We start from the raw sequence: 20,730 nt of genomic DNA on the forward strand, positions 1-20,730 counted from the left end.
TAAAAGTTCAATGTGACTCCAGCTATGATGTCAAAAAAGCTATTAACAACAACTCAAATACAAGCGTTGTATTTTAGTGTCTAGAGCAGGGGTGTCCAGAGTGTCGCCCGGAGTGCATTTGTAACCCCCAGCGATTTTTTTTAACGGCCAGCAGAACATTCTAGAAACACTATAATAAAACAAAGAACAAAGTGGAATAAAAGAGCAAACAGGTGAAATGTAACAAAGAAAACTTGCAATATTGATTAATTAAACAAAGCTGACAGGCAGACCGTTTTTTTCTCTAAAGCGGACGTTGCTTTAAAATCAAATCAAATCTTCCACTTCTGATTATTTTTGGGGAAAATATTTCATATTTTCTGTGTTTGCCATATAAAAACTTTTTTTTTTTTTTACAAAAAGGCCATAAAACAAACAAACAACATAACATAATAAAAACATATAATTGACGGATAGATCTGAAGTTGATCTAGAGACTTAAGCATTGAAAAAAAAGCCCCAAAAATTAGTGGAATTATTCTTTTTTTAAACAGTCAAACAATAAATCAACTATGTTATGAATTATTGACCTATTTAAAGGGGAACATTATCACCAGACCTATGTAAGCATCAATATATACCTTGATGTTGCAGAAAAAAGACCATATATTTTTTTTAACCGATTTGCAAACTCTAAATGGGTGAATTTTGGCGAATTAAACGCCTTTCTAGTATTCGCTCTCGGAGCGATGACGTCACAACGTGACATCACATCGGGAAGCAATCCGCCATTTTCTCAAACACCGAGTCAAATCAGCTCTGTTATTTTCCGTTTTTTCGACTGTTTTCCGTACCTTGGAGACATCATACCTCGTCGGTGTGTTGTCGGAGGGTGTAACAACACGAACAGGGACGGATTCAAGTTGCACCAGTGGCCCAAAGATGTGAAAGTGGCAAGAAATTGGACGTTTGTTCCACACACTTTACCGACGAAAGCTATGCTATGACAGAGATGGCAAGAATGTGTGGATATCCTGCAACACTCAAAGCAGATGCATTTCCAACGATAAAGTCAAAGAAATCTGCCGCCAGACGCCCATTGAATCTGCCGGAGTGTGTGAGCAATTCAGGGACAAAGGGCCTCGGTAGCACGGCAAGCAATGGCGGCAGTTTGTTCACGCAGACGAGCGATCTAAACCCCCTATCGACCCTAGCTTCCCTGGCCTGCTGACATCAACTCCAAATCTGGACAGATCAGCTTTCAGGAAAAGAGCGCGGATGAGGGTGTGTCTACAGAATATATTAATTGATGAAAATTGGGCTGTCTGCACTCTCAAAGTGCATGTTGTTGCCAAATGTATTTCATATGCTGTAAACCTAGTTCATAGTTGTTAGTTTCCTTTAATGCCAAACAAACACATACCAATCGTTGGTTAGAAGGCGATCGCCAAATTCGTCCTCGCTTTCTCCCGTGTCGCTGGCTGTCGTGTCGTTTTCGTCGTTTTCGCTTGCATACGGTTCAAACCGATATGGCTCAATAGCTTCAGTTTCTTCTTCAATTTTGTTTTCGCTACCTGCCTCCACACTACAACCATCCGTTTCAATACATGCGTAATCTGTTGAATCGCTTAAACCGCTGAAATCCGAGTCTGAATCCGAGCTAATGTCGCTATTGCTTGCTGTTCTATGAGCCGTGTTTGTTTGTGTTGGCATCACTATGTGACGTCACAGGAAAATGGACGGGTGTATATAACGATGGTTAAAATCAGGCACTTTGAAGCTTTTTTTAGGGATATTGCGTGATGGGTAAAATTTTGAAAAAAACTTCGAAAAATAAAATAAGCCACTGGGAAATGATTTTTAATGGTTTTAACCCTTCTGAAATTGTGATAATGTTCCCCTTTAAGCATTGAAAAAAAAAGCCCAAAAAATTAGTGGAATTATTCATTTTTTAAACAGTCAAACAATAAATCAACTATGTTATGAATTATTGACCTATTTAAGGCACCAATTACTTCACATCAAATATTCCAATGGAAATTTCCTCCGGAGTAAATATTGCAACTTTTCTGTTTTTGCCATAAAAAACAGGGTTTTGACCAAAAAGGCATTAAACCATCCATAATCTACCGCTTGTCCCTTTCGGGGTCATATGAAAAATATTTTTATATAGACAAACTCAGATCTATTGGCAAAGTATGTTTAACACACAAGGAATTTGACTTGGTAGTCTGGGCTCTCCTTATATAGAACTTATTTTTTTAAATTTTTATGATTGAGACCCTTCCAGGACCAAACTTGGGGGGAGCCCTAACGGTTAAAAAAAAATCTAGATGTTGGTTTTGAAAATGAAAACTATCAAAATGGCCCCCGCGTTCTTGGATTTTTCTGTGTGCGGCCCTCAATGGGAAAGGTTTGGACACCCCTGGCGTAGAGATTTATACATTTAAACCAACAGGTGGCACCAAACGACTCACTCACACAAGGAAATGTGGCTCTCTTGTTGAACAAGTTAGCAAACAACAGAGGGAGAGTTCTGATGTTTATTTAAGGCTGATGGTGGACAATGAAGTAGTCAAACAATTGCAGAAAATCTAAAAAATACGATTCATATAATATTTGGCGAAAACATGGTCCCCATGGTATCAAATAATTGGTTTGCTTCTGTTAAATGTACATGGCTAAAGCCAGAACAGTGACATCAGTTTGACAATGACATTTGGGAGGTGTTTGGACTGTGTTTTGAACTGCTCTTCAGGTCATCAGAGGAACTGGTTCTCCGTGTTTAACCTGTGGACAAACAAATACACTTCCTCATTCTCCGCCGACACGATGTGTTCACAAACAATGAGAAAACATTGTAACACACTAACGTAAAATCCTTTTGCGCTGTGAAGGGATATTAGCGAGGACGCTACATTGCGTTAAGGACACGGTCATTCGCTTGTCGCTGTCAAATTTGCGGGACGCAGCTAGAATGTGTCATCAACATGCATTATAATGATATAACGATAGTATTAAAAGCTATATTGTCGACTAAATGTACAAAACCCAAAACCAGTGAAATTGGCACGTTGTGTAAATTGTAAATAAAAACAGAATACAATGATTTGCAAACCCTTTTCAACTTATTTTCAATTGAATACACTGCAAAGACAAAAGCTTTAATGTTCGAACTGAGAAACTTTAAAAAAACAAAGTTTGTCAGTTTGAACGTTAATTAGGTATCCTGTCTTTGCAGTGTATTCAATTGAATATATGTTGAAAAGGGTTCGCAAATCATTGTATTCTGTTTTTATTTACGATTTACACAACGTGTCAACTTCACTGGTTTTGGGTTTTGTTATATCAGAGGAGTTGAATAAAAAAAAACACAAACAGAAAGTCTGATTCAAAAATATCTCCATATAAAATGTCTTTTGTTCCTAATTGAATTAGTAGGCGTGCTTGTTCTCCCAGTCGGGACTAATAGACATCCTGTGCCTGCCTGCGAGACCGCATTCAGGGAAGGATTTCTGCACACACAAAGCTGAAGTAGTCAGTGAGACTAAAGTCTGTCACTGAAGTTGTTGCTCCTTCTTAATGGCAGACATGTATCCATAAAATTATGGAACCGCTGCTGATGGTGGATTTGACAGAAGCAGTGTATCATTTATATCGTCTACATCGCTCAACCGTACTCCATGCGATAAAAAGATGTGCCACTATCAGATGAAATGTAACTGCATACACAATTGACATAAAATGTGTCAGTCAACAGTCTAATCATTTGTTATGAGACCAGTAGTTATGTAACAATCACATTTCTTCTATTCACCTAAACAAGAGATTGCACACATTTTGCCTTCAGACTAACTTCTTTGGGGTTGGTACCAAAACAAATCTCAAGACATGTGACCCTTTGAATGCAGCCTGGCAATCCTGCTCCTCAGTCATGAGTCTGTGTGGCAAACCTTCAACGGTCTGTTTATTTGTAGCATGACTTAGGGCTGGACGATTATGGCAAAAACAATCACAATTATTTTTGATTCTTGTTGAACTCACGAACGACACAAGTATTTTAATAATTTAAAAACATGAGTACCAACAAAACTCAATTTTAAATATTAAAAAAACAAAACAGATATAAGCAATAAAATACATAAACAATTGCAATACAAAAAAACTAACATTTGCGTACAATAAAGTTTTTTGAATTCCAATGTTTACCTTTGAAAATAATTTTCCACTTTTTTTGGGATTTTTAAAATTTAACAAAATGTTTTTTAATTAAATGCAAAAATCCTCACATTTATTGGTGCAATACATCTTTACACAATTTTGACCAGTATTTTAGGCCAAAGCATAATACTTTTGGAAATGTTTCAACAATACATTATGCTCGTGCAGGGGTCGGCAACCTTTACCACTCAAAGAGCCATTTCGACCCGTTTCACAAATTCAAGAAAACAATGGGAGCCACAAAACTCTTTTGAAATTTAAAATGAAATAACACTGCATACAGTTTTTTTTTGCTTTGTGCTATGTATAAACCAAACACGCGGCCCGCGAGACGTTATTTCGCCAGTTCTTTGACAGCGTCATACTTGCCAACCCTCCCAATTTTTCCGGGAGACTCCCAAAATTCAGGGCAGTTATTCTCTCGAATGTCTGCTGATTTTCACCCAAACGACATTAATAAGGGCGTGCCGTGATGGCACTGTCTTTAACGCCCTCTACAGGCTGTATAAACAGCGTGCCAGCTCAGTTACATGCTGTATGCGGCTTCTGCAGACACACATAAGTGACTGCAATGCATACTTAGTCAACAGCCATACAGGTTACACGGAGGGTGGCCGTATAAAACAACTTTAACACTGTTACTAATATGCGCCACACTGTGAACCCACACCAAACAAGAATGACAAACACATTTCTGGAGAACATCCGCACCGTAACACAACATAAACACAACAGAACAAATACCCAGAATCCCATGCAGCACTAACTCTTCCGGGCTACATTATACATTAAAAAAGAGAGCATCTCAAGTTGTGACTACTGTATTCTGTTTGTACCTTGATCTTACATCCATTTCGTCTTTTACCACACGAGCAAATGATATGTGTTGTAGGTGTATGGATTGTTTGTGCCAGCTTTAGCTTCATTGTTTAGTCGTTGTTTCAAGTGGTCGTCTCGACATTGTTTAGTTCAGGACGGGATTCATTTCGTCTTTTACCACACGAGCAAATGATATGTGTTGTAGGTGTATGGATTGTTTGTGCCAGCTTTAGCTTCGTTGTTTAGTCGTTGTTTCAAGTGGTCGTCTCGACATTGTTTAGTTCAGGACGGGGTGACTGATCTTTCGGGGACGAATGATCTGTACTTGACACATTCTTTTCCGAAACAAATAATCCTTCTACTCACAATGACAGCATTTCATTCACAATAATGTCAATTTCTGTGATATTCGGCATTTAACAGCAGATTCCGTTTCATTGTCCAAATCTGTGATTCCATCTGCGGTTAAGTAAACGTGGAAACCGTACGCCTTACTTATTTTGTTGAGTTTAGTGATTATTGATAAGGCATACTAGCGCTGTGTCAAATAAATGGTAGCAACCATGATGAGATCCTAAACTTCTAGGAGACGTGGTCTTTTTTCATTCATTCGATCCTGATCAAGTTAAACATTCCGGAATTTGCAAGCACGTTGCTCAGCCCAATAATAACTAATATTTTTCATGATCATGAGAGGCCGTAATCGAAATAAACATCAAAAATTGATTCATTGTCCGACCCTTGCATGACTGCAGTGTTACAGGGGCAATAATGACAGACAGATGTTAGCAAATACTGCTGCGCAGCATAATCTTTGACTCGGAACAAGCCAGATCAAAATCCCTTTGTTGTGCCATCTGCGGCATATCTTCTCGTTTGAAGCTGAAAAGAGGAAATGCATCGATTGCTGTGTACTTACTTTGTGTGGATCAATAATAATGCCACATTACCTACTGCATCCTTGAACTTTGAGGCTGTTAAGGACTATAACACACTGCAGTTGGTAGCCATTAGCACTGTCATTCACATTAAACACTACAATAGAATTACTATGATGGAAGCCGGTAAGTTACATGCAATGAAAACAGATCTGCAGCTCTTACTCTGTTTGCCATTTTGGCTAAGGATGAGTGTTGCAAGAATACAATTTTCCAGTAAGGAATGAGTCATTATCAGGAGTCGGATGCTGCTTCCCAGTTGCCAGACATTTGAGGACAAGCGCTTGTATAAATGAACAGTGTCTCCCACATACTAGCACAGCTTTCCGACTCAGTCCTGAAATTCCTCTCGTGAAAGAACAGCGAGAGCAGGAATGTCCATTTTCAAGAAGCCCTATCACAATGCATGGCGGGGCAGAAAGAGTAGCAGGTGGCATGAGCGAGGGGCCGCACGGGAGACCAGCCTTAGAGTAAAGAAGAATTTTTTACCCCTCTCTTGAGTGTTAGACAGAAATTGAGGAAAGGGGGAATATTTAAGCTCTGATAAGAAGATCGCTGAGCCTGCATTTTTAATAAGGCCCTGAGAAGCAAGACGAGAAGCAAGCGGTAGCAACAGGGAGTCTAAGATATAAGTACGACAGATCTTTATTTATTACTTTAATGATCAAGAAATACTTGCCGAGAACCAGGAGGAATTTTCTTCATTTGTAACACAACTGCAAAGGCTCAACCCGATACCTACGCAGCAAAATGTGAAAGGGATCCTTCAGTGTTTTTATGCAATTATTTTATAAGGACCCATAGGGTTGCGCAATATAGACAATATACAACATAAATAATATAAACTTGGCAGACAATATAACTTTTAAATCTGTTGTCCTACTTGTAATAATAAATGCTGGGCGATATATCGATATACGCGATATATCGCGGGTTTGTCTCTGTGCGATATAGAAAATGACTATATTGTGATATCGAGTATACGTTCTCACGCAGTTGCTTTTAGCTGCGGGCATTACACTACAGGCTCTCCTCGCTCTTTCCTGTCTCTCCTTCTCACAGACAGCAAGCGCACCTTCTTACGCACGTCACATACTGTCACGACATACGTCACATACGTATATACGCCCTCCCCGAGCAGAGAGGTAGCAGCATGGCTAACGTTAGCTGTGATGCTAGCGGTAATACGAGCGAAAGAAGGTGCGAATCTGGTAACAAATGGAGGAATAATTAATTCCCAAGAAAAACAGCAGAGGGTCCATCGTCTGACAGTGGTTTGGCTTCAAGTGGGAATATGTCGAACAGACAACCGTAATTTGTCAAGTGTGGGGCAAAAGCATTGCTATAAAAAGTAGCATTACTGCTGTAACAAACAGTTCAGGGTGTCCCAAGTTACCGGAGTGTGTTAGGTAAGGAGGAGGAGTTTTGTCCCTCCAGAGTTGCCGTAAGGCTGTGACGTAGGGTGTGTGTGGTTGTGGAAGGAGGTGTGTGATGTTGACATTAAAGAAGCGGTGGCTACCGAACCTGCTCTAATGGCTCCCGTTTATTATTTAATTAGATAAGTACACTGTCAAGACTGGCGACAAACATCAATTTACAAACTATAGACCTGTTTCCTTACTTCCACAATTTTCTAAAATCATTGAAAAACTGTTCAATAACAGATTAGAGAGTTTCATAAATAAAAATAGAATACTCGAAGAAAATCAATATGGATACAGAGCTAATGTTTCAACTTCGATGGCTTTAATTGAAATTACAGAAGAAATTACCAATGCTATAGATAATAAAAAATGTGCGGCAGCAGTTTTTATGGATCTAACTAAAGCATTTGACACAATTAATCACAATATTTTAATCAAAAAACTAGAACGATATGGCATCAGAGGGTTAGTCTTAAACTGGATAAGAAGTTATCTAATGAACAGGAAACAATACGTGAAGGTAGGCGAACACACCTCTACAACGCTAAATATATCCTGTGGTGTACCTCAGGGATCAATACTAGGACCTAAATTATTCAATCTATATATAAATGACATTTGTAAAGTTACAAAAGATTTAAAGTTAGTATTATTTGCGGATGATACAACAGCGTTTTGTTCAGGAGAGAACACACAGAAGATACTACAAATAATAACAGAAGAAATTAACAAATTAAAAAGTTGTTTTGACAAAAACAGACTATCGTTGAATCTCAGTAAAACTAAAATAATGCTATTTGGTAACAGTAGAAGAGAAAGTCAAACACAAATACAAATAGACGGAATAGAAATTGAAAGAGTAAATGAAACCAAATTTCTAGGTATAATGATTGATGATAAATTGAACTGGAAATCTCACGTAAAAAATATACAACATAAAGTAGCAAGAAACACGTCAATAATGAATAAAGCAAAACATGTTCTAGACAAAAAAGCACTTCATAATCTCTACTGCTCACTAGTGTTACCATATCTGAGTTATTGTGCAGAAATATGGGGAAATAATTACAAAAGTACATTTCATTCATTAACGGTGTTACAAAAAAGATCAGTTAGAATAATACATAATGTTGGATATAGAGAACACACAAATCCTTTATTTATTGAATCAAAGATTCTGAAATTCTACGACATAGTGAATTTGCAAACAGCTAAAATTATACACAAAGCAAACTATAACCTGCTACCCAAGAATATACAACAATTCTTCTCAAAAAAAGAGGAGAAATATAATCTTAGGGAGAAATGTAATTTAAAACATTTGTATGCACGTACAACACTTAAGACCTTCAGTATATCAGTATGTGGAATTAAATTATGGAATGGATTAAGCAAAGCAATCAAACAATGTACTAATATGATCCACTTCAAGAAACTCTTCAAACTTAAAGTGTTTACAAAGTACAAAGAAGAAGAACCATGATAAACATTCTGAATTTATTTAACTCATCCATTCTTTCATTCTTTCACTCACAAAATAATCTTACTTATCTCAACATATGAAATGTAACTTACTTCACCAATTATTATTTATTTACTTATTTTATTGTGATTACTTATGGAGTATATTGTGAATAAATTGAGAACAGGAAGTGAACAAAAGTTTTAGCAACTGTTATGTAAAAGAAAAGCGGTAGGATTAAATAAGCTCTGCTTCTTCCTACTCCTTTTCGAACATGTTGAAAAGAGAAACTGGAGATTGTGATGTATCATGTTGTATACTTGCATGTTCGAAATAAACTCAAACTCAAAAACTCAAAAAAAAAAACTGTATAGGCGAACCCAGGACACTGCTAATATGTAGCATCATTTGAAAAGTCACCCGCTAGACAATGAAGAGGGCTTACTCCGCACGTCAATATCTCCGTTCGGTGGCACACGCCCACACCATCAAAATGCCGAGGCAAACAATTCCAGATAAACCCCGTATGAAAAAAACTGTGATTTTTAAAAGTAGCATATATTAATGCAGTATGAAGAAGAATGTTTTAATGTAGACACATAGAATCATCATACTGCTGTGATTATATGCATCAAGTGTTCATTCAAGGCTAAGGCAAAATATCGAGATATATATCGTGTATCGCGATATGGCCTTAAAATATCGCGATATTAAAAAAAGGCAATATCGCCCAGCCCTACTGATTACACATTCTAGATGTGTCCTGCAAATTTGACGGCTAATGTCCCTCCACAGTGCAGCTTCTTAATCGCTAATCTTAGCCCCCGTGGCAGCAAATAAACTGCGTTTTTTACAGGTGTCATTTTCGATGGAGGACTAGAGGACAAGGTAAAGCTAAACACACTACATACCACATTGTAGGGGGGGATTAAAAAAAAAAAAGCATAGCTCACCGCCAAGCTAGATCAAGTAGTACAACTGGAAATGACACAATGTTACCTCACAAATTCGTAACCGTTGTAACCTGTTTTGAAATAGTTTTTATTACCATTTATATGACAAATAATATATTGTGATGTATATTGTTATTGTAAGAGGCTGTGTATAGCACAATAAAGATTTTACGCCATAATGCTGATATCTAAGAACCACACTTACACTGATTACTAAGGATGTGCTGATCCATTGGTTGCCGATCAGCATCTGACAATTTTCGTGATAAAGTATGTGATCGGCTATTGCCGATTTATGTCTTTTAATACCGATCACAAACACAGATCCCGTCTGACTGACACTATTTATCCATCCATCCATCCATTTTCTACCGCAGATTCCCTTTGGGTGTAAATGGGTTATACTTCCATCCATCCATCTTCAACCGCTTATCTGTAATCGGGTCGCGGGGACAACAGCTCCAGCAGAGACCCCCAGACTTCCCTCTCCAGAGCAACATTAGCGACTTCCTCCTGGGGAATCTCGAAGCGTTCCCAGGCCAGAGAGGAGATGTAATCCCCCCATCTGGTCCTTGGCCTGCCGCAGGGTCTCCTCCCAGTGGGACGTGCAACAAGGACCTCCCTAAGGAGACGCTCGTGAGGCATCCGCACGAGATGCCCGAACCACCTAAGCTGGCTCCTTTCCAAGCGAAGGAGCAGCGGCTCTACTCCGAGTCTCTCTCGGGTGACTGAACTTCTCACCCTATCTCTAAGGGAGATGCCAGCCATCCTTCTGAGGAAACTCATTTCGGCCGCTTGTATCTTATTCTTTCGGTCATGACCCACACTTCATGACCATAGGTGAGAGTAGGATTGTAGATAGCTCGGTAGACCGAGAGCTTTGCCTTCTGGCTCAGCTCTCGTTTTGTCACAACAGTGCGGCAGAGAGACTGCAATACTGCCCCAGCTGCTCCGATTCTCCGGCTGATTTCCTTCTCCATCTTTCCCTCACTCGTGAACAAGACCCAAGATACTTAAACTCCTCCACCTGGGACAGAGTCTCGTCCCCTACCTGGACTGTACAAACCATCGGTTTCCTGCTGAGAACCATGGCCTCAGATTTGGAGATGCTGATCCTCATTCCAGCCGCTGAACAGTCGGCTGCGAACCGATCCAGTGAGAGCTGAAGGTCACGAACCGAAGGTGCCATCAGGGCCACATCATCTACAAACAGCAGTGACGCAACCTTTAGCCCCCCGAGACGTATACCCTCTCCGCCATGGCCACGACTCTGCCTAGAAATCCTGCCCATGAAAATCACAAACAGGATGGGTGACAGAGCGCAGCCCTGGCGGAGACCAACCCCCACTGGAAACGGATCCGACTTACATCCAAGCACCCGGACACAACTCTCGCTTTGGTTGTACAGAGATTGGATGGCCCTCAGCAGGATTCCCCTCACTCCGTACTCCCTCAGCACCTCCCACAAAATCTCCCGGGGGACCCGGTCATACGCCTTCTCCAAATCCACAAAGCACATGTAGACTGAATAGGCATACTCCCAGGCCTTCTCCAGGATTCCCGCAAGAGTGAAGAGCTGGTCAGTTGTTCCACGACCAGGACGGAATCCACATTGCTCCTCTTGAATCCGAGGTTCGACTATCGGCCGGACCCTCCTTTCCAGTACCTTGGCGTAAACTTTCCCAGGGATGCGGAGTAGTGTAATACCCCTGTAATTAGCACACACCCTCTGGTCCCCCTGGGTAATACTTGTATAGCGCTTTTCTACTTTCAAAGTACTCAAAGCGCTTTGACACTATTTCCACATTCACCCATTCACAAACACATTCACACACTGATGGCGGGAGCTGCCATGCAAGGCCCTAACCACGACCCATCAGGAGCAAGGGTGAAGTGTCTTGCTCAAGGACACAACGGACGTGATGTAGGTTGGTAGAAGGTGGGGATCGTGCCAGGAAACCTCAGGTCACTCTCCCAACTGCGGCACGGCCACTCTCCCAACTGCGCCACGCCGTCCCCCGGCTGACAAGCGGCTAGTAGCTACTTGTGTGTCTCCTTACACAGTGTGGAGCTGCTCCCCTAAATTAATAACAATCACCTCCATGACGGCAAATAAACTGCATTATCTAATTTCTTAAGTATTTTTTATTATTAAGTATCGTTCTCTAGTATCATTATCACTGTATAACAAAGGTAAACATGTTACAAACTAAGCAAGCCAGAAGCAGGCATGCTAATAGCTAAGCTAACCACTAAGCTAGCTTGAAACAACAAACAAATGTGTAAAAATGTGATACAAAAAATATTGATCGCATTTTGAAATAACCTTTGCAATATGTGACAAGTTACTACAAAATGGGTCAAAATGTATTACAAAATGCATTCAAGAATTTTAGTACTAAATGCGTTCAAGCATTTTAGTACAACGTGCGTTCAAGCATTTTAGTACAAAATAAATACAATTCTTGATCGCATTGTGTAATACACTTGTACACATTTTGCAAAAAAATTTGTAATATGTGAGAAGTTATTACAAAATGTATTGCAAAAATGTTCAATAATTTTATAACAAAATGAAATAATAAAATTGATTGCATTTTGTCATAAAAATGTTTGTAATATGTGACAAGGTAAAACAAAATACTTAAAAATTTACTACACAAGGCGATCAAGTATTTTATCATTTTGTAATCAGATTCTTGATTGATTTTGTAATAAACTTTGACACATTTTGTGTAAACATTTGCAACCTGTGACAAGTTATCACAAAATGCTTCAAAATGTATTATAAAAAGCGTTCTAGAAATTGATAACAAAATTCTTGATCACATTTTGTAATAAACTTTGATGCATTTTGTTTATTTGTTACAAAATGCTTTCAAGCACTTAATTACAAAATGTGTTTAAACATTTTACAAACCCCGTTTCCATATGAGTTGGGAAATTGTGTTATATGTAAATATAAACGGAATACAATGATTTGCAAATAATTTTCAACCCATATTCAGTTGAATATGCTACAAAGACAATGATGTTCAAACTGATAAACATTTTTTTTGCAAACAATCATTAACTTTAGAATTTGATGCCAGCAACACGTGACAAAGAAGTTGGGAAAGGTGGCAATAAATACTGATAAAGTTGAGGAATGCTCATCAAACACTTATTTGGAACATCCCACAGGTGAACAGGCAAATTGGGAACAGGTGGGTGCCATGATTGGGTATAAAAGTAGATTCCATGAAATGCTCAGTCATTCATAAACAAGGATGGGGCGAGGGTCACCACCTTGTCAACAAATGCGTGAGCAAATTGTTGAACAGTTTAAGAAAAACCTTTCTCAACCAGCTATTGCAAGGAATTTAGGGATTTCACCATCTACGGTCCGTGATATCATCAAAGGGTTCAGATAATCTGGAGAAATCAGTGCACGTAATCAGCTAAGCCCGTGACCTTCGATCCCTCAGGCTGTACTGCATCAACAAGAGACATCAGTGTGTAAAGGATATCACCACATGGGCTCAGGAACACTTCAGAAATCCACTGTCAGTAACTACAGTTGGTCGCTACATCTGTAAGTGCAAGTTAAAACTCTCCTATGCAAGGCGAAAACCATTTTTTAACAACACCCAAAAACACAGTCGGCTTCGCAGGGCCTGAGCTCATCTAAGATGGACTGATACAAAGTGGAAAAGTGTTCTGTGGTCTGACGAGTCCACATTTCAAATTGTTTTTGGAAACTGTGGACGTCGTGTCCTCCGGACCAAAGAGGAAAAGAACCATCCGGATTGTTATAGGTGCAAAGTTGAAAAGCCAGCATCTGTGATGGTATGGGGGTGTATTAGTGCCCAAGACATGGGTAACTTACACATCTGTGAAGGCGCCATTAATGCTGAAAGGTACATAGAGGTTTTGGAGCAACATATGTTGCTATCCAAGCAACGTTACCATGGACGCCCCTGCTTATTTCAGCAAGACAATGCCAAGCCATGTGTTACATCAACATGGCTTCATAGTAAAAGAGTGCGGGTACTGGACTGGCCTGCCTGTAGTCCAGACATGTCTCCATTGAAAATGTGTGGCACATTATGAAGCCTAAAATGCCACAACGGAGACCCCGGACTGTTGAACAACTTAAGCTGTACATCAAGCAAGAATGGGAAAGAATTCCACCTGAGAAGCTTAAAAAATGTGTCTCCTCAGTTCCCAAACGTTTACTGAGTGCTGTTAAAAGGAAAGTTGATGTAACACAGTGGTGAACAAGCCCTTTCCCAACTACTGTGGCACGTGTTGCAGCCATGAAATTCTAAGTTAATTATTATTTGCAAAAAAAAATAAAGTTTATGAGTTTGAACATCAAATATGTTGTCTTTGTAGTGCATCAATTGAATATGGGTTGAAAATGATTTGCAAATCATTGTATTCCGTTAATATTTACATCTAACACAATTTCCCAACTCATATGGAAACGGGGTTTGTAGAACAAAATAAGACGGGACTCCTCGTACACGTGTCCTTACAGGGGTTTTTGGAGCTCATTGTTCTTGCGGCTACCCCTGTCATCATTAACTGTGATAGAGGACATGGAGTCAAGGCGCTCGCCCAGGAGAAAATATGACACAGCTGCTATTGGGGGGAGGAGGCGGGGCTAAAACACTGGCCAAGGAGAACAGCTGTTGAAGTCATGACTTGACAATTTACTTTTTGTATCATGTCAGCTGGAAATTACAACTGAATCTTCATTAACTATTCACCTTCATTTTTTAAGACAGATGGGATAGGAGAATCTCACTGAATGTTCTGTACACCTGCTTTAATGCCATTGTTGTATTGGGCTGAATAATCCTGCTCGGAGGATTGGATGTATTTTAATATCATTAATATACAGTACAGGCCAAAAGTTTGGACACACCGTCTCCTCATTCAATGTGCTTTCTTTATTTTCATGACTATTTACATTGTAGATTGTCACTGAAGGCATCACAACTATAAATTAACACATGTGGAGTTATGTGCTTAACAAAAAAAGATGAAATAACTGAAAACATGTTTTGTATTGTAGTTTCTTCAAAATAGCCACCCTTTGCTCTGAGTACTGCTTTGCACACTCTTGGCATTCTCTCGATGAGCTTCAAACACACCTGTGAACTGAAAACCATTTCGGGTGACTACCTCTTGAATCTCATCGAGAGAATGGCCAAGAGTGTGCAAAATAGTAATCAGAGAAAAGGGTGGCTATTTTGAAGAAACTATAATACAAAACATGTTTTCAGTTATTTCACCTTTTTTTTTTGTTAAGTACATACCTCCACATGTGTTCATTTGTAGTTTTGATGCCTTCAGTGACAATCTACAATGTAAATAGTCATGAAAACAAAGAAAACGCATTGAATGCTAAGGCGTGTCCAAACTTTTGGCCTGTATTGTATATTTAATATTTAATTGGGTCTTGTAGATGGGTGGGACAAGCTTGGAAACTATCCAATCACAGCTCTTTAACAATGTACGAGAGAGTTACAAAGGATATCCAATGAGGTTAAATTTGGACGGTATACAATATAAATGATATACATTTGGCCGACGATAGAGCTTTTGACACTCTCGTTATCTCGTGATGATGCATGTTGATGACACATTCTAGTCTTGTTCCACAAATTTGGCAGCGACAAGCACGTCCTCCACGCAATGCAGCATCCACGCTAATGAGCTAGTAGCTAACGTGGAAGACGAGAAATGGCTAAACATGTGACACTACACACGATAGGAGGATACAAAAAGCCATTCTAACCGCAAACAGCAAGCTAGCGCTTTTGAATGTTAAAAAAAAATCGGTGAACCAAAACAAATATCGACTGTAGCGATACCAGGCATAAGTTATGATTAAATCGATACTTTTATGATGACAAAATCTTTTCTAGTTTTTGCGACTGTTTACAAACTTGAGAAATAAGTACCTGGACACAGGAGGACTTTAAGGGCAGATATCAAGACATTTTGCCTGATTATAATTGTGATTTAAAATTTAATCATTCAAGGATTTAGACAATTTTAAGTATCAGTATTGTACTTGGGACCATTATTGACAATACTTTGAATTTTAAGGATAACTGTGATGCTGTTTGCAAAAGAGATCACCATTTCTTCATGTTGACAAAACCATGATGATTTTATCGTGCTTTTATTGAATCGGTTTTATCTTTTTGTCTGGTGTCATGGTTTGGATGGCTGCCTCTGAAGGAGAGAAACCAATTAGCCAAATAACCAAGTGGTCAAGCAGACTTATTGGTGAGCCTCAGCTGAGTTTGGAGTCCCTGTACACTCGGCAGGTACAACGGGTTGCCAACTCAATTACAGCAGAAATCGCCCACTCTCTTTATCACCACCATCATGGTATAGGAACAGCTTTGTTCCAGCCACAGTTATTCTTTTAAATAAGTTATAGCTATATTGCACATATTTATTTCTTTGTATCTACTTATTAATTCATGGTAGTTTTATCTTACTGTCTTTTACTCTGACCCTTTTTTTGTTCATGTCACTTTCTTTTTCTTCTTTTCCTGGTCCTGTTCCCAGGCAGCCTGTTGAGTACTTTGTCATGTTGTGATCTGTTTTGTGTTAATACCTTTGTTTATTTTAATATATATGTATATGCCATTCTCCTGTATTTTACACTGCAAAACAAATCTACCTTTGGGTACAAATATAGTCACTTGAGTATCAGCAATGGTATAGACTTATACTTCCTTTTATTGTCATTCAAATTTGAACTCTACAGTACAGACTAGGGCTGCAACAACTAATCGATTCAATCGATTAAAATCGATTATAAAAATAGTTGGCAATTAATTTAGTCATCGATTCGTTGGAACTAGGCTATGCGCAGAGGCTTTTTCTTTTCTTTTTTTTAAATATGTATATATATTTTTTTAATAAACCTTTATTTATAAACTGCAACATTAACAAACAGCTGAGAAACAATAATCAAAATAAGTACAAAAACAGTACAAAACAGCGCCAGGGCGGCGCTGAGGCTACGTCTCATGAGGTGCCAGTAAGCTAGCCAATCATGTGTCATGTGCAGCTCACGTGACGACGCCGTCTCCTTTGCTGGAAATATTCGAAAAATGGCGCAGGAAAACAGTACGGATAGCTTAGCGGAGAAACATCTTGAGGTTATTGCTTCAATGGAGAAAAGTGTACGACCTAAGTCGTCAAAAGTGTGGGAACACTTTACTTTAAAGACTTCAAAGAAGACCGTTTCCTGCAAAATGGCACGGAAGTACAACATTGTTTCAGAAGCACCTGAAAAGGAAACATGTTGGAGCCATGGATGAAGGGAACTCACGGTACGTAACTTTTTAAGTCCATAGTGGCAACAGGCATTCATGAGTTCAGCTTTTTTGTGAGTAACGTTAACGTTATGCCTTTGTTGCAACACGGGGCTGATAACGTGTCTCCGGCACATTTGACTTTGTTTTGAGAGAGAAAACGCACGGTTACCAATTTCGAAATAAACGTAACGGACAGAAATATCTCAGGTTGGTTTCATAATTGATCAATGTAGCCGGGCCCGATAAAGCTATATAAATCTATTTAGATTTGAGTGACGCTTTAGTATAACTAAACGTTATGAAGGTGCTGGAATATTTCATGCTATTGTTCAGAGGCAGCCTAAAATTAATCCTTTATTATTCACAACAGAAACGTGTACAATATCTGATTCATTTCTGATGAGTTACATTTCTGTGTTATTATTGGTGTATGCTGCACCCCCAATGTCCAGAACATGGTACCAGTATGCTGTTTTTTTTCAATAAAATACTGGAAAGTATAGAAATGTAGTTTGTCTCTTTTATCCGATTATTAATCAATCAATCGAAGTGATAATCGACAGATTAATCGATTATCAAATTAATTGTTAGTTGCAGCCCTAGTACAGATATGAAGGAAATGTTGTTGCATTAGCTCGTTGTAGTGCAAGATAAACGAGCAATAAGGTGCAGATATAAATAGATTACTGTACAGATAAATATATAATATATACACTTTTGCATATGCATCCACGTTTATTGATGTATGTTCTATTGTCGTTATAGTCCAGCGAGTTAATCGGTTTTTGGGGGGAATTGAGTGTAGTGTGTATGCTTGTGCAGGGACAATAAAGATTTTTACATATTTCTTTGTGAAATAGGTAAGTTGGATTTCTCAGCTCCTTACTTTACCTAAATAAAGACTTTAAAGAGGACGTATCTATGATCATCTATATTTTAGTTAACTAAATTGACTGTACCTTCAGCTGAGTACAATGTTGTGTAAGTTGGTTGACTAAAACTGGACTGAAACTAAATCAATTTAGATGGCAAAAATTTGACAAAAACTAAAATGAATTAGCACTGAGACATGTGGTGAGAAAAAGGGGAATGAATAATGAGTTCGTACTGACTACCTTCAACCTCCAAAGCACCTCTAATATGACACACACTGACACAATGGTCAAAGTGGGCACAGTGGTCACAAGGGAATTATAAAATGTGCCCTTTCAATAGAAAGTAAAGCAAGGTAAAAAAAAAAAGTAATGATTAACGGTGGTAAAACTCTACGTTTTGAATTAAAATGATCAAAAAATGGTGACTGATAACTGCAGTTAGATATTGCTGTCTGAGCAACTGAACTCTTCAATTTTGCACATTGAACCTATAAGCTGTGCTCTCTTAAAACAAAGTGATCCTTCTCTACTCAGAGAAACACAACCAGAGATGTTTTTACGGGGCGTTCAAGGACCGTTGGACAGAGTAGGACACCACCATGCCCACCAGACATAATAATAAGATATTTAATTTGTTGCATACTTTTCATTTAAACAAATCTTAAAGTCCTACAGTACAAACCAATATTTAAAACAATAAAAGCTTAGCCATTAAAACAGATACAATACTAAGACTAAAACACAATAAGTGAAGCATGACAAACACAAAACATGCAAAATAGTGGCTTTTCGTACAGTGTGTCTATTTGTTATTTTTGAAAAATCCAAAAATTTCAGTTTGTGTATACGTACTTTTTGAGCATATTCAACAATACCTCGATAATTATAACACCAAATATTTGTAGTTACTATAACCGTTGTAGACTGACGTTTTAACCTTGTTATATCCCAAGTGTATATGCCTTCAGACAAAACACTTTGGCCTGTAACAGCTGCAAGAGTGCTAAGCTGTCACTGAAACATCTGATGCAAAACTGCGCTCCAGCAGTTCCACCAAAACGAGGAGGGCAGCAACTTCCCAATGTGACCGCCAATTAGAAAAGGAAAGTTAAAGAATCAGTATTCAACAGCAGTGCATGCAGTTTTATAATGAGCTTCAACTTCCGAAAACCTCCAAAAAGACCCACAAGCTGAGTGTACCGATCAGGTTTCCAAAAACGGTGGCTTACTTTAATTGAGCGCCTGCAACTGGAATGTGACCCCCTTCATTAGCTAAAATCTAATTAAAAAGGCCTGCCACATGCTTTGCCTGCGCAATTAAGTTAGACAAAGATGAAAGAGTGAGAGACGATGCTAACTAAGGCTTGGAGAAAGCAAACACTGTAACCCCTGCTTTTTAATGTGCTGACATTTACATATGAAACGACACCAGTAAGATATTTGTGTGTCCAAAAAACCCACAACGGAACGGTTTGAAAGCACTATTAATAAATACATTTGGTGATGGGCGTTATAGCCAAAGCCTCCTGCGATAAAGATATATATATCCCAAAATAGTATTTGGCATAATAATGATAACAGATTAGTGTTGTTCCTATACCGATATTTTGGTACTGGTACCAAAATGTATTTCAATACTTTTCGGTACTTTGATACTTTTCTCAATAAAGGGGCCCACAAAAATTGCATTATTGGCTTTATTTTAACAAAAAAATGTACTGTACATTAAACATATGTTTCTTATTGCAAGTTTGTCCTTAAATGAAATAGTGAACATACAAGACAACTTGTCTTTTAGTAGTAAGTAAGCAAATAAAGTCTCCTAATTTAGTCTGCTGACATATGCAGTAACATATTGTGTCATTTTCCATTCTATTATTTTGTCAACATTATTAAGGATAAGTGGTAGAAAAGTAATTATTAATATACTTGTTAATTTACTGTTATTATCTGCTTACTTTCTCCTTAACATGTTCTATCTACACTTCTGTTAAAATGTAATAAACACTCATTTTTCTGTTTACATTAGTTTTGGATGATACCACAAATGTGGGTACCAATCCGATACCAAGTCGTTACAGGATCATACATTGGTCAGAGTCAAAGTCCTCATGTGTCCAGGACATATTTCCTGAGTTTATAAACGTAATATACATTTAAAAAAAAAAGAAATAAGATGTTGTGATGCCAAAAAATATCGATGTAATTATAGTAGTATCGACTAGATACGCTCCTGTACTTGGTATCATTACAGTGGATGTTAGGTGTAGATCCACCAATGGAGTTTGTTTACATTTTGACGCCGGTGAGCTATGGTGTGTAGTGAAGCATGTTCAGCTATTCATCGTCCTGCAGGGGATTAGTAATTTAGAAGTAGCTACAACACTGCAGACTGCGGATGGACTTTAGCCTCTAGCTAGCTAGCCATGTCTTAAAGCACCTCTTCTTGAGGGCGTTTCAGTGTTAAAACTCCACCTTTATCTTTAGTTTTTAAGCCAAAATGCGTCCGTTCTCCCTTTTCTGTCTACACACATTGTCTGTTTGTAAGTACTCTGTGTGTGCGCCCTGCCGAACATGCTCCTCTGCTCGTAAACCAGCAATGACACGACGTGACAATGACGACGGGGGTGGGGGACCGGTACTTTTTAGAGGCGGTATAGTATCGAATATTATTCATTAGTATCGCAGTACTATACTAATACCGGTATACCGTACAACCCTATAACAG

The 20,730-nt window shown here is 38.6% G+C and overlaps 1 protein-coding gene across 2 annotated transcripts in view; it reads right to left on the reverse strand.

Annotated features, from left to right (window-relative positions):
* The window catches only part of extl3 (exostosin-like glycosyltransferase 3), an 81,016-nt gene that overhangs the window by 26,984 nt on the left and 33,302 nt on the right, over positions 1-20,730 (reverse strand). The gene's annotated exons all lie outside the window — the stretch shown is intronic.

This window comes from Nerophis lumbriciformis, linkage group LG26 (assembly GCF_033978685.3).
Source record: "Nerophis lumbriciformis linkage group LG26, RoL_Nlum_v2.1, whole genome shotgun sequence".
In the NCBI taxonomy this organism is placed as follows: Eukaryota; Metazoa; Chordata; class Actinopteri; order Syngnathiformes; family Syngnathidae; genus Nerophis; species Nerophis lumbriciformis.